A 13,058-nucleotide genomic window follows, 5' to 3' on the forward strand; every position below is an offset into this window, starting at 1 on the left:
GTCCGGCCCATTTTTGGGGTTTTGTGTGAAATTATATCCAATTTGCCTTTTTTTCTCTGTTTTTTTTTGTGTTGTTCCAATACACACAAAGGAAATAAACATGTGTATAACAAAAAATACACATGCAATTGCAATAATTTTATGGAAAAATACTTCAAGGGTGCCAACACTTCCGGCCATGACTGTTTCTAGTAAAGCAACCTTGATCAGTAAAGGAGCTTATGCCGTACCTCTGGGCCACTGCCGATAGCTTCATGCACTTCACTTGTCCAGAACATCTGAGACACACAGAGCACGACCTGTCCCGGCCATTCCCTCACCCAGTCTTTTCTTGCAGTCTCAGGGTATGCCTTTTAGAAAACAAAGCTAAATTACGTTGACAGAAGCATTTAAGAGAGGGACAACCTTACTAGTATTATCCAGCAAATTCATTTCTACCGATTGCAGGTAGAAGATCTGCTACCTGGCTCTATTGCAAGAGATACATCATCCACAAATCATTCACTGCCGCCAAATAATCTTATACAAATATAAAAGTACTAGATTAGTTCCAATTAATGCTTTTGGTCTGTAGGTAGATCCGTACCATTCGTGACCGAGCAATAACATCATGCACGCTCCTTAACATGACATCTTCCCCTTGGATGAGCCACTTCTCCACGGCCCCCCGAGCCTCGGAGGTGGAGATGGTCTGGATGAGCTCTACGCGTTCCCCCTCGGTGCTGTACATGGCTTTGATGTCCAGGTTAGGAAGGAACTCCAGCTTTGCGATGCCTTCAAAGCCCTTCTTTAGATGTGGTTGGACCCGAGAGGATCTTTAGTCTCAGAGAGAATTTCTAGCATTTCGTCGCTGGACAGGAAGAAAATTTGTATTAGTGTCTATGTGAGAAAATAGAAAAGCAAAGCTTTCAAGTAAAGATTCAGTCCCCATACACATTGGATTAAAATAGTTTAAACCTGACGATTGCAGCAGGACCGGCCTACCCACTGATGTGTATGGGGGTCTCCTGACTCTCCCCCGATAGAGGATGTCAGGGCCAGAAGGATCGGGCAGATGGGATTTCAATACCCGACCTTTTGGTTCTCAGGGGAGATAACCCGCTGCCGGAGGTGTCCAGTACCGACTTTCTCCTCTCTCCCCATTAAAAACACATGACTGTTCAGCAGAATATGTGGGAGTCAGGAGAAGTAGCCAAATAACCATTCAGACGACGGGTATCTCATATCTCATGCTTATGGCTAGCTTAAAGGGGCTATCCAGCTTTGGGAACTTTTTTTATTTAACTGAAATGGGTATTCCCATCTCCAGGATTCTACCCCAATATGTAGTAGGTGTAATAATAATAATATTAGCAAATACCTCCAATTAGGAGTGTAGTATAGTTCTTCTGATTTGCTTTGTCGCTTACCCAATGTGCAGGGCATTGCAGTAGCTTAGGTTACGACCACTAGCAAATAACTGTCACTATATGAGTGGTCGTAACCATGGATACCGAAGCTGGGGAAAGCGACATAGCGAATCAGAAGAACTATACTACATTTCTAATTGGAGGTATTTGTTAATATTATTATTATCACTACGCCTACTACATATTGGGATAGGATCTTGGAGATGGGAATACCCATTTAATTGCGAGTATTTGCGACAATTCAGTTTCATTAAAAATGTTGCACCGTTAGGCTTTTTGTTTCCTGCACATTCAGCTTTGATGTGATCTGTGGTCATAAATCGGCTAAGAGGAACTGAAAAAAGACAGATTAAAAATAAGTCCAATAGCCAGCGCAGCACAGAGCCAATAGAAGGCAAACAGTGCAAAATTATTAATGAAATCCAATTACAAAAATGATTTCAATGGTTTAAATAAGAAAAAAAAAATTCTTTAAGTAGTATATAGAATCATTGCAACAAGTGAAAGGACTATACCGTGGGAAAAAAGCCTCTTCTTCTCCAGATAGGCATTCAGCCCTTTCATGATTTTATCCAGAAGCACATTGCTGTCCTGAAGTTTTTCCAGAAGTCCGGTCAGAGAAGTGGCGCTTAAAACCTAAAACAAAGTAGATAGCCCATAAGTAAGATTCCATTATATAGTTACAGAGACTGAAAAAAGGTCACATTCATTGACTATTGTGCCAATAGTTCATATTAAAAAAATAATTAGAACCTATTTGGATAGAAAATAGAAGATGCGGGAGGCTGGAGTCCAGGCAGTGCGGAGCCCCATAACCCGGGATCCTTGTGATGGAAGCATCAGGACACGGACTCTTGGAAAACATCAATCCTGGATGCAAGATGACCGTGCTTTCTTGTATCAGTCCACCATGAAGCATCCATTTACCTTCGGGTCTTTAACGCGAAGTTTCATGATCTCTCTCCAGTTTCTGTCCACAGTCTGGAATAAGCGTCCTTCTTCAGGCATTTGCTGCATGATGTCCTCAGAAGAGAAGATGGGGTCTAGATAAAGCCACTGGGCCTGCACCTTCAGCCATTGCTTAAAGGAGGAGAGCAAAAAGTTAATTACACATAAAATGAAAATGATAGAAAAAAATGCTATCATTTTAGAAGATAAATTATCAATGGATATGAATTCTGAATTGTTGGATATTTGTAGGGAAAGTTTGGTGAGACTCCTTGATACCATCCCCTTTACATGTAAGCTGGAGCCGCATGTAACTTTAGCCTCGGAGATCCTAATGAAACCTTAGCTTCTGCTAATAAGCAAGTGAATATTTTATACCTTGATTTCTTTCTCATAGGGCTTGATGAAAGGCGATCCCCTCATTGTCTGAGTCTTCACAATTTGGTCATCCAGAGTGGTTTGGATTTCATCCACTGCTGATAGAATAGAAACGCCAGATTCTCGATAGGGACTGGTATTAAAGGATATGGAGTCCCACATTTCTTCCATGGTATGCATCGCCTTCTACAGGGAAAACTCCTAATAAGAAAACACAGAAACTTTTCACTAGTAGCAGATTCCACTTTGTTCCGACAAGGATGGGGGAGAAGCATATATACAAGGATGGGGGGCAGCATATATACAAGGATGGGGGGCAGCATATATACAAGGATGGGGGAGCAGCATATATACAAGGATGGGGGAGCAGCATATATACAAGGATGGGAGAGCAGCATATATACAAGGATGGGGGAGCAACATATATACAAGGATGGGGTAGCAGGATATATACAAGGATGGGGGGCAGCATATATACAAGGATGGGGAGCAGCATATATACAAGGATGGGGGAGCAGCATATATACAAGGATGAGGAAGCAGCATGTATACAAGGATGGGGGAGCAGCATATATACAAGGATGGGGGAGCAACATATCTAGAAGGATGGGGGAGCAACATATCTAGAAGGATGGGGGAGCAACATATATACAAGGATGGGGGGAGCACATACAAGGATGGGGTAGCAACATATCTACAAGGATGGGGGAGCAGCATATATACAAAGATGGGGGAGCAACATATCTACAAGGATGGGGGAGCAACATATATACAAGGATGGGGGAGAAACATATACAAGGATGGGGGAGCAACATACATACAAGGATGGAGGAGCAACATATCTACAAGGATGGGGGAGCAACATATATAATAGGATGGGGGAGCAACATATCTACAAGGATGGGGGAGCAACATATATACACGGATGGGGGAGCAGCATATATACAAGGATGAGGGGCAGCATATATACAAGGCCTGGGAAGCAGGATATATACAAGGATGGGGGAGTAGCATATATACAAGGATGGGGGAGCAGCATATATACAAGGATGGGGGAGCAACATATATACAAGGATGGGGGAGCAACATATATACAAGAATGGGGGAGCAGCATATATACAAGGATGGGGGAGCAACATATATACAAGGATGGGTGAGCAGCATATATACAAGGATTTGGAGGAGCATATACAAGGATGGGGGAGAAGCATATATACAAGGATGGGGGAGCAGCATATATACAAGGATGGGGGAGCAGCATATATACAATGATGGGGGAGCAACATATATACAAGGATGGGGGAGCAACATATATACAAGAATGGGGGAGCAGCATATATACAAGGATAGGGTAGGCCTGCCTCATGGAGCTGGGCCCAGACTGAGCCACAGCTTCCTGTCAGCCCTCTCTGGCCGAACTCCTCTCTCTTCTCCTCCTGCTTGAACTGACCCAGAACTAAGATGGTGCCCACCTTTTATACCTCCCTCTAGAAACATGAGCCCAGGTGACCAGCAACCAATGGGCTCCTTCCTACGCTCAGGAACCAACCCCTATCTGCCCCTACAGCACTGGGTGTTCCACCCCCCTCCCCACTCCAGCCAGGGACATAGTCGGTCGTGCCTGCACTTCTGTCTAGTGGGAGCACCGTTGAGTTGTCCCTCGGAAATGGGGTGTGTGTGCTGTATGCAGCTAACTGAGCCCTGGTCCATACTCCATCCTTACCCGGGAGTGGAATACCACACCTCTGGCAGAGGTGCAATACCCCTGTAGCGGCCGAGCCCTCGGGGCGCTACATTCCCCCCTAGTAAACCACAGCACGTCCTCGGGCTGGAAAAGAGCAAAAACAATTAATTACAGGACATGCAAACTTTTTCAATAACTTTTTACATCAGAAACGGACGACATTGTTCAATTCTCTTTATGGGAAACACTTTTCTTTGTCATTGTTAATACTACCGGAACTCTTTTATCATATAAAACATCATATAAAACATTTGCATTATCACCTAGCAGCATATAAAACTTTCTCATGCAAAACATTTTCAAATACGGCATATTCTTGTATCCTGGCCGCGGTGCAACTTGCGACCAGATGTTCTTTCTTCTTAAAGGTGCAACAGTCCAGTAAACTTGTCTTGAGGTAGACGTTGCGGTTGTTATATAAAACCAGTAGGGGGCGCTTTAGGAAGCGCAACTACATACAAGGGATTGGCCGTTCCCAGTCCTCGGCCGGTTGAAAAGGGGGAATGGCTGCTCACAGTCCTCAGCCTGTTAAAGGGAAGAGGGATGGCTGCTCTCAGTCCTCAGCCAGGTTACTTAGGGGATAGGGCAACAGTCACACAGTCTTTTATCAGTCCCAATGGGGACCACACTTTATTTTGTGAAACAGTCCCAAACAGTTCCTTTGTACCCCGACGGGTAACTATTTACACTGGTATGCTACTGTTTACTGGTAGCGATACCCTCCAGCCGCTCCTTGCTCCTCATAATCTTCAGGCCCGTCCGGGCCCTCTTGGTACTCAGAGTCTGAGTAGAGCTGTTCCTCCTCCTCTACTACTCTGTGGACGTGGAGGGCGTACCATCCCTTCACGCCTTGGTGCCGGGTGTAAGACACCACATCCCCTGGAAATAGGTCCCACCCTCGATGACCTTCCGGCAGGTGGCTCTCCACATCCCTCCTCGTCACGAACACGTCGCTGATGGTCTCAGGGTCTCGGATGAAACCCCAGCCGCGCTCCATCTGGAACTTCACAACAGTACCGGTGACTCGGGGACTGCGGGCAGTTCGGGGATCTCGCCGGGCCTTCATTTTCTGCTCCGTGCTCCGGACCTGCAGCTTCTCCTGTTTCACGCGCCGCTCTCGCTGCTCCCTCTCAAACATCTCCAGCTGTTGGCGGCAGGCCTCCCGCCGTTCGGCTGCGTCTGCCCGCGTTTCCTTTGTGAACCCCATTAGGTCCTCCCCAGTGGGGTCCCATTCAAACTGGGCATCCTCCAACGGTAGCTGGGGGGTTTCCTGAGGTGCCGGAGCAGGGATGAGGGGCTCAGATGGTACCCCAACCTCCGCGGGCGGGCTCCTCCGTAGGCGGGGGTTGACATACTCGGGGGGCCAGATGAAAGGAAGCCCATCCGGACTGGTATGTTGGGCGAAAAGATATGCGCCTAGTGGTGGTACTGCAGAGGTAGGGGGCGCGAGCGGGTTGGCGGCGCCCGGGGGTACGCGGCCTTGCGACCAGGCCCGCGCTGGTCGTTTCCTAGTTGCTCCCAGGGGTGGTACAGCGGGTGCAGGGGGTTCCGTCAGGGCAGCGGCGCCCGGGGGCGCTAGGCCTTGCGGCCGGGCCTGCGGTGGTGGTTTACTGAGCACGCCCGGGGTCAGAGGGCACGGCGTGGGGCGGGGCTCACTGGCAGCGTCGACGGCCTGGGGGCCGGTTGATGGCGGTGGCGGCACGGTGTCGACGGCGAGTCCAGGTGCGCTGGGCTCCGCAACAGGGTGCAGGGGCAGGTCGGCGGCCCCAGGGTTCGGGGTAGGGGCGTCTCCGTTACCTGCCTCTTCTGTCGCGGCCTCCTCCGCGGCATCGTCGTCAGCCTCCGCTCCGTCTTCACTGCCCTCGGTGGCTGGTGTGCTCCTGGACGTCGATGGCGCCTCCTGCTGCAGGGTCACAGCCCGCCGAGCCACTTCTTCTTTCCACTCGGCTATCACGTCCTGCTGCGCCCGGACCATCCTCCGGTCCAGCTCCTCCAACGCCGCCGGCGCATACTCGGGGTCCTCCTTGGGGAGATGGGCTAGCAGCTCTGTGAGGCAGCATGGTGGCGTGGCTTGCAGCAGGCCCCTTGCTAAAGTGCTGGAGCTGGTTCCTTTCTCCATCTCCGGGTGCGGCCTGGCCAGAATGATCCAGACCACCCCCTGCCCCGCAGTTTTCTTCTCTTTCCGCCCCCATGGGGGGTGGTCCTGGGGCGTTCTGCTGACAATCACTCTCAGGGGCAGCCCCCCCACGTTGACGGACATTTCTACCGCCGTGCTCATGGTTGTTGGGGGCGGGCTTCCTCTTTGGCGCCATTCTGGGACCTGGCCCACGATGGGAGGTGGCCTCCTGTGGTTTTTTGGCGCGCACATTATGGTGCTCGTTCTTCTGGGGCGGGCGCCATCTTTAGTACAATGAAACAGTCTCTTTTCAAGCGCGCAGTACCCGTTGTTAGCGGGCACGAAATCCTGCCGACTACGCCAAAGCTGACTCGCCCCCCGGGCCGTGGGGCACTCGGAACCGGGCAATAGGGAGACGATGGGGGTAGTAGTGGCGACCCGGTCCCGTTGCTCAGGGTGGTCAGACCAGTGGCAGTCTTTTAGATGTTTTAGATAATGTCCGACTACGCCACCCGTGGATTGCGGTTATTAGGAACCACCGCTGCAGGGCAGACCGCTGGGGCCGATGATGTACGCAGCTGGGATGGTGTGACTCCCCACGGGAAGAGTGCGGCCCCAGGGCAGTGTAGTGGATGGTGGGAGTGATGGTGGTGAGAGTCCCAGTACCGGTAATGCCGGAGGAGCGAAAAAGTACACAGACAACGTACTGCAGTCCAGGGTCTTTACTCACGGTTAATATCCAAGTCACTTCTGCAGGGAATGACTGCCCGAGCCGTGCTGCGTCCACCAGGTGAGGGGCTCGGTCAACCCCCAGACAGCTCAGGAGTATGGCTCAAGACCCCCTTTTGTCCTTTCTCTGGCCTGCCTCACCAGTGACCCACTTTTGTCCAGCTACCGCGGACTTGTGCGGTTAAACGTGGGCCCCGTCCTCCGCTGTCCTATATGGTGCCTTCCTAGCAGGTTTGATGAGGTGTCGCACCAATAAATGATCACGACCTCCGGTCTTTGGCTGAGGGTTGTTTCTCCTCCACCAACTTGGGATCTGGCACCCTTAATCTGCCTGACCCTGCACCCTGGATTCTCGTGGGTTCTTAGGGTCCCTTCCACCTTCTTGTTCCTGAGCCCTTCTGTTTCTCTCTCTCTCTCTTCTTCTCCTTTTCTGTTCCTTTCTCGTGGAGCTGGGATGAGACGTAATCTCAGCTCCACTTCACCTCCTCTCTCTCTCTCTCCACTCTCCTCCTCGGCCTCTCACTAGGCCCACTCTGGAGTAGAGCTCCTACAGAGCCTCTACTCCCTGTCTTCTCTTCTCTGGACAGAACCTAGATCTAAGATGGTGCCCACCTTTTATACCTCCCTCTAGCCATGAGCCCAGGGGACCAGCAACCAATGAGCTCCTATCTACGCTCAGGAACCAACCCCTATCTGCCCCTACAGCACTGGGTGTTCCACCCCCCTCCCCACTCCAGCCAGAGACATAGTCGGTCGTGCCTGCACTTCTGTCTAGTGGGAGCACCGCTCAGTTCTCGCTTGGAAATGGGGTGTGTGTGCTGTATGCAGCTAACTGAGCCCTGGTCCATACTCCATCCTTACCCGGGAGTGGAATACCACACCTCTGGCAGAGGTGCAATACCCCTGTAGCGGCCGAACCCTCGGGGCGCTACATACATGAGGAGGAAGAGGAGGTGAGCTGTGACATCACCTATTGTGAAAGGTGGATCCTGTGTTATATACTGTATATAGAGGTGTTATCAGTCATTGTACAGGAGGAGAAGGTGAGCTGTGACATTACCTATTGTAAATGGTGGATCCTGTGTTATATACTGTATATAGTAGTGTGGCACCCCAGGGGTCTGGCTTCCACAGTAATAGCAGTATTACGTCTGTGAGCAGGTGGGAGGTCTCCTGGGCAGGAATCCTAAGCATGCCACACCTCCTGCCCAGTCCTGGGAGGGGAAGAACTTCCCCTATATAAACTGGGGCTGAAGCAGGGTTAGAGAGAAGAGTTCCAGACAGAGACGGAGTCTGGTCTGGACACGCAGAAACAGGGACAGATAGACCTCAGGAGCTCTGTAGGAGCCAAGGAGAAGCGCCAGGGACTGGAGCTGTGCAGAGCTCGCCCTGGGAGAAGGTACTAAAACCGGACACAGGAGTCCGAGGCTGTGGGGACTAAGATATACCCAGCAGCAGAATCCATCCGGCAGGGGATTCCAGGTCCTCTGGCCATAAAAGCCCGGAGGCACAGTCACAACGAAGGGACCAGCACCGCCATCCCGGAGTGGAGGCTAACAGGAGGCCCCAGGTCACCAGCCATACGGGTGAGCACCACACGGTATACCCAGGGACGTGGGCTACTTGTAACTGCCGAAAGCAGGGTAGCCAGGAAGGGTACAGACTAACGGGAAGGCCTACAACTCCACCTGGCCAGGGGAACTCCGGCTTACTTGCAGACTAACCAGGCCCCAACTACTAGCCAGTACTCCCGGGGGAATTTGCCTTGTACCATCAGTAAAGACCCTGAACTGTACCCTCGCGTTTCCGTGCTTCCTTGTCGCACCGTTAGTGCTGGGACATCCACACCATCACTCCCAACATCATCCACATCCGCTGCCCTGAGGCCATACCTCTCCCGTTGGGGGTTATATCAACATTGCTGCACACCTATACCACCGGCCTCAGCGGTCTGCCCTGCAGTGGCGGTTTCATAACCGCATTCAACGGGTGGCATAGTCGGACACTAACACCATCATACCAATAACCGCCACTTAGTTTGACCACCCTGGGCGCGGACCGGGTCACCGCCACACGAAGACTACTACCCCCATCGGATCCGGCTCCGGGTATCCCCCACGCGCACGCGCGCCGCACTACAGCACTGGCCCAGGGGGTGAGTCAATTTTGGCGTAGTCGGCAGGATTACGTGCCCGCAACCACCGGGTACTGCGTGCCTGAAAAAAGAGACTTTTATACTTACCTGTGGTGAAGTTTCCCGCCGTCCGGAGTTGTTTCCCGCCATCTGGAGCTGATTCCCGCCATCCGACGCCATCTTCTGCCTTCTTCCCGCCATCCGTGGAGTTTTCCCGCCATTGGACGCCATCTTGAGGGCGCCGCGTGGGAAGAAGAGGGGCGTGGACTCCGAAAGCCCGTGAGAACTGAAGCCCCGCCTCACGTCCGGACGTTGCGTAAGGTCCTGGAAGGAGCCCAGCAGACGCCGACGTCACAGGAGCGCGACGGAAGGTCCTCAACCCTGACGATCCACTGCGGAGCCGCGGCCTGCGGAAGAGGATCATCGCAAGGTAGGCCACGGTCCACTAGGGGGGAGGAGGATGTCGGATACGGAGGAGAGCTTCACCGCCACAGCCGCCGCCAGCGCCACCGCTGATGCGGTCATGCCTTTCATCATGCCCTATATCCCGGGGGCAGCCTGGCTACCCCAGTACTCAGGGGAGTCACATACCCTAAATGACTTCAGAGAAAGGCTGGATAGCCTCTTCCAGGTGTATCCCCTCACGGAGGCGCAAAAAGTGAGCATCCTGGTGGCCCAATTAATCGGGGCAGCCCAAGGGAGGTAAAGTCCTGGCCACCTGGGAGGAAGAGGACTGTCAGAGACATACTAACCCGGCTGAAAGACACATTTGACACCCGCACCTCAGCCGAAATAAAACTAAGATTTTATGGGTGCAAACAACGGGCACATGAGAGTATAAGAGACTATGCTCTAAACCTACAAGAGGCCCTGAGAGCCATTAAGCAGGCAGACCCTGACAGCGTGGGAAATGAAGATAAGCTGTTGACTGAACAATTCATTGAGGGTCTACTGTGCAATGCCCACCGAACCCAGTTGCGGGCAATGGCCTTACAGGACCCTGACCTGGACTTTGCACAGTTCAAGGACAGAGCCATCCGGGTGCTCCGAGAACCGGCACCAGGTGGCGCTGGGACCCACAGGCGCCCTGCTATCACTTATCACCAGGAGACGGCGCCCTTGTCTGCAGAGCCTGTGGGAGCTGATGCGCAGGCTTTAAACAGTGACCCGGCTACAGACCTGCACCATCAGGTCCAAGAGCTAACTAAAAGCGTTGCCGCGCTAACCCGAACTGTGCAGTCTTTACAGGTTTCTACTGCAGGGAAGATCGAGCTGGCATCCGGACCGGAGGACATCCCGTGGCGCCGACCAAGGAGGACCCCACCGGCCAGAGGAAGACCCAGTGATCGATACAACGAGGACGGACGACCTATTTGCCGCCGCTGCAATCAACCCGGACATGTGGCAAGGTACTGTCATTTAAACGGGCACAACCTGGGGTAGAGGGCCAACCCCCAGGCATAAGACCATCAGGCCCATCAAACTGGCGTGATAAATACGTAGGGGGACATCCAATCTTGCCTGTGGTACTGGATGGCATTCCTATGAGTGCCCTACTAGACACTGGGTCACAGGTCACCACCATCCCGTACGTGCTCTTCAAGCAGTACTGGAATGATTCGGACATAACCCGCTACCCAGACGATGACCTGAGTATCATCGCCAGCAATGGTCAGCCCGTGCCGCAGGTGGGATTCAAGGAGGTGACCATTAAAATCGGTAAAGTCGAACTGGCAGCACAAGGACTGATTATAGTGGACATAGACCGTCATGAGAGTCACCCTAGAATCACCCTGGAAACCAATGTAATTGAAAATTGTCTTGCAGAGGTGATTCTCATTTTACAGCAGGTTGCCAAGAACGCCAGTTCCGGCCAGCAGCGTGTGCTCCAAAAAGAGATCCGGGCACTGATGAAGCGGCAACAGGTGGAACTATCTGGTGGTGAGATAGGTAGCGTGAGAATGTGTGACCCGTTCCCTATTGCCATGCCCCCAAAAAGTGAGATGATGATTTGGTGCCGGGCAGCTATTGGTCTAAGAGGTAGAGACTACCAAGCAATGGTAGAACCCGTCTACTCAGACAGTAGGCCCACCATTTTGACAGCACGGGGGGTGGTCGATGTACGCCATGGGAGGGTGCCCGTTCGCATCATAAATATCGGTGAGAGAGAAGTACACCTGCCCCGGTATGCCACGCTAGCTAAATTGTTCACCATAAACCAGAATTCTGTACAGGCCGTGGAACCCTTGCCTCCATCTCAACCAGAGGAAGGTAACGGCTCTAAGAAACCAGTGGGGGACTGGTGTCAGCAACTACATCTGGGTACCGACTCCACTCCCTCACACCAGAAACAAGGAGTCTATCGGGTGGTTCAAGAGTACGAGAGAGTGTTTAGTAAACACCCGTTAGACTTCGGGCGAGTAAAGGGGGTAGAACACCACATCCCCACGGGAGACCATCCGCCCATAAAGGAGAGATACTGACCCGTACCCCCTGCACACTACCAACACGCCAAGGGGATGCTTAGAGACATGAAGGAGGCTGGGGTAATCAGAGACAGCTGTAGCCCCTGGGCAGCTCCACTAGTCTTAGTGAAAAAGAAGGACAACACTATGAGAATGTGTGTAGACTACAGGAAGGTCAACCGTATCACACACAAAGATGCGTACCCGTTACCAAGGATAGAAGAGTCCTTAGCTGCATTAAAATCTGCTAACTTCTTCTCTACTTTGGATCTCACTAGCGGGTACTGGCAGGTTCCTGTAGCAGAGGCAGACCGGGAGAAGACCGCATTCACCACCCCGATGGGTCTCAGCGAATTTAACTGCATGCCGTTCGGGCTCTGCAACGCACCAGGAACCTTCCAACGGTTGATGGAATGCTGTCTGGGACACCGGAACTTCGAGACTGTCCTGTTATACCTGGACGATGTCATCGTCTATTCCAAGACCTACGAGGACCACCTGAAACACCTGGCAGAAGTGTTCGAAGCTCTGGCAAACTACGGCCTAAAGGTGAAACCCTCCAAGTGTCATCTCCTGAAACCAAAGGTGCAATACCTGGGACACGTGGTGAGTGCTGACGGAGTGGCTCCTGACCCTGATAAGATCACCGTGATTAAGGACTGGCCAAGACCCTCCAGCATAAAGGAAGTGCGGCAGTTCCTCGGGTTGGTAGGCTACTACCGAAGATTCATTCCCGGTTTCACCAAAATGGCAGCCCCTATGCAGGACCTCCTGATAGGTCAATCTCGAAAAGCCAAAAACCAGAAGCTGCCCTTCAGGTGGGAAAAGCTGGAAGAGGAGTCCTTTTGCCAGCTGAAGATGGCCCTCCAGGGGGATGAAATCCTGGCATATCCAGACTACAGCCAGCCCTTTATCCTCCACACGGATGCAAGTAACATCGGGCTAGGAGCCGTGCTGTCCCAGATCCAGCAAGGAAAAGAACGGGTAATCGCTTACGCTAGCCGAAAGCTACGACCCACCGAGAGGAACCCTGAGAATTATAGCTCATTCAAGCTGGAGTTCCTGGCAGTAGTGTGGGCAGTGACCGAACGTTTCAAACATTACCTTGCCTCCTCCAAATTCATCGTGTACACGG

This window comes from Phyllobates terribilis, unplaced genomic scaffold (assembly GCF_046119375.1).
Source record: "Phyllobates terribilis strain yellow unplaced genomic scaffold, ASM4611937v1 Scaffold_13__5_contigs__length_258822181, whole genome shotgun sequence".
Lineage (NCBI taxonomy): Eukaryota > Metazoa > Chordata > Amphibia > Anura > Dendrobatidae > Phyllobates > Phyllobates terribilis.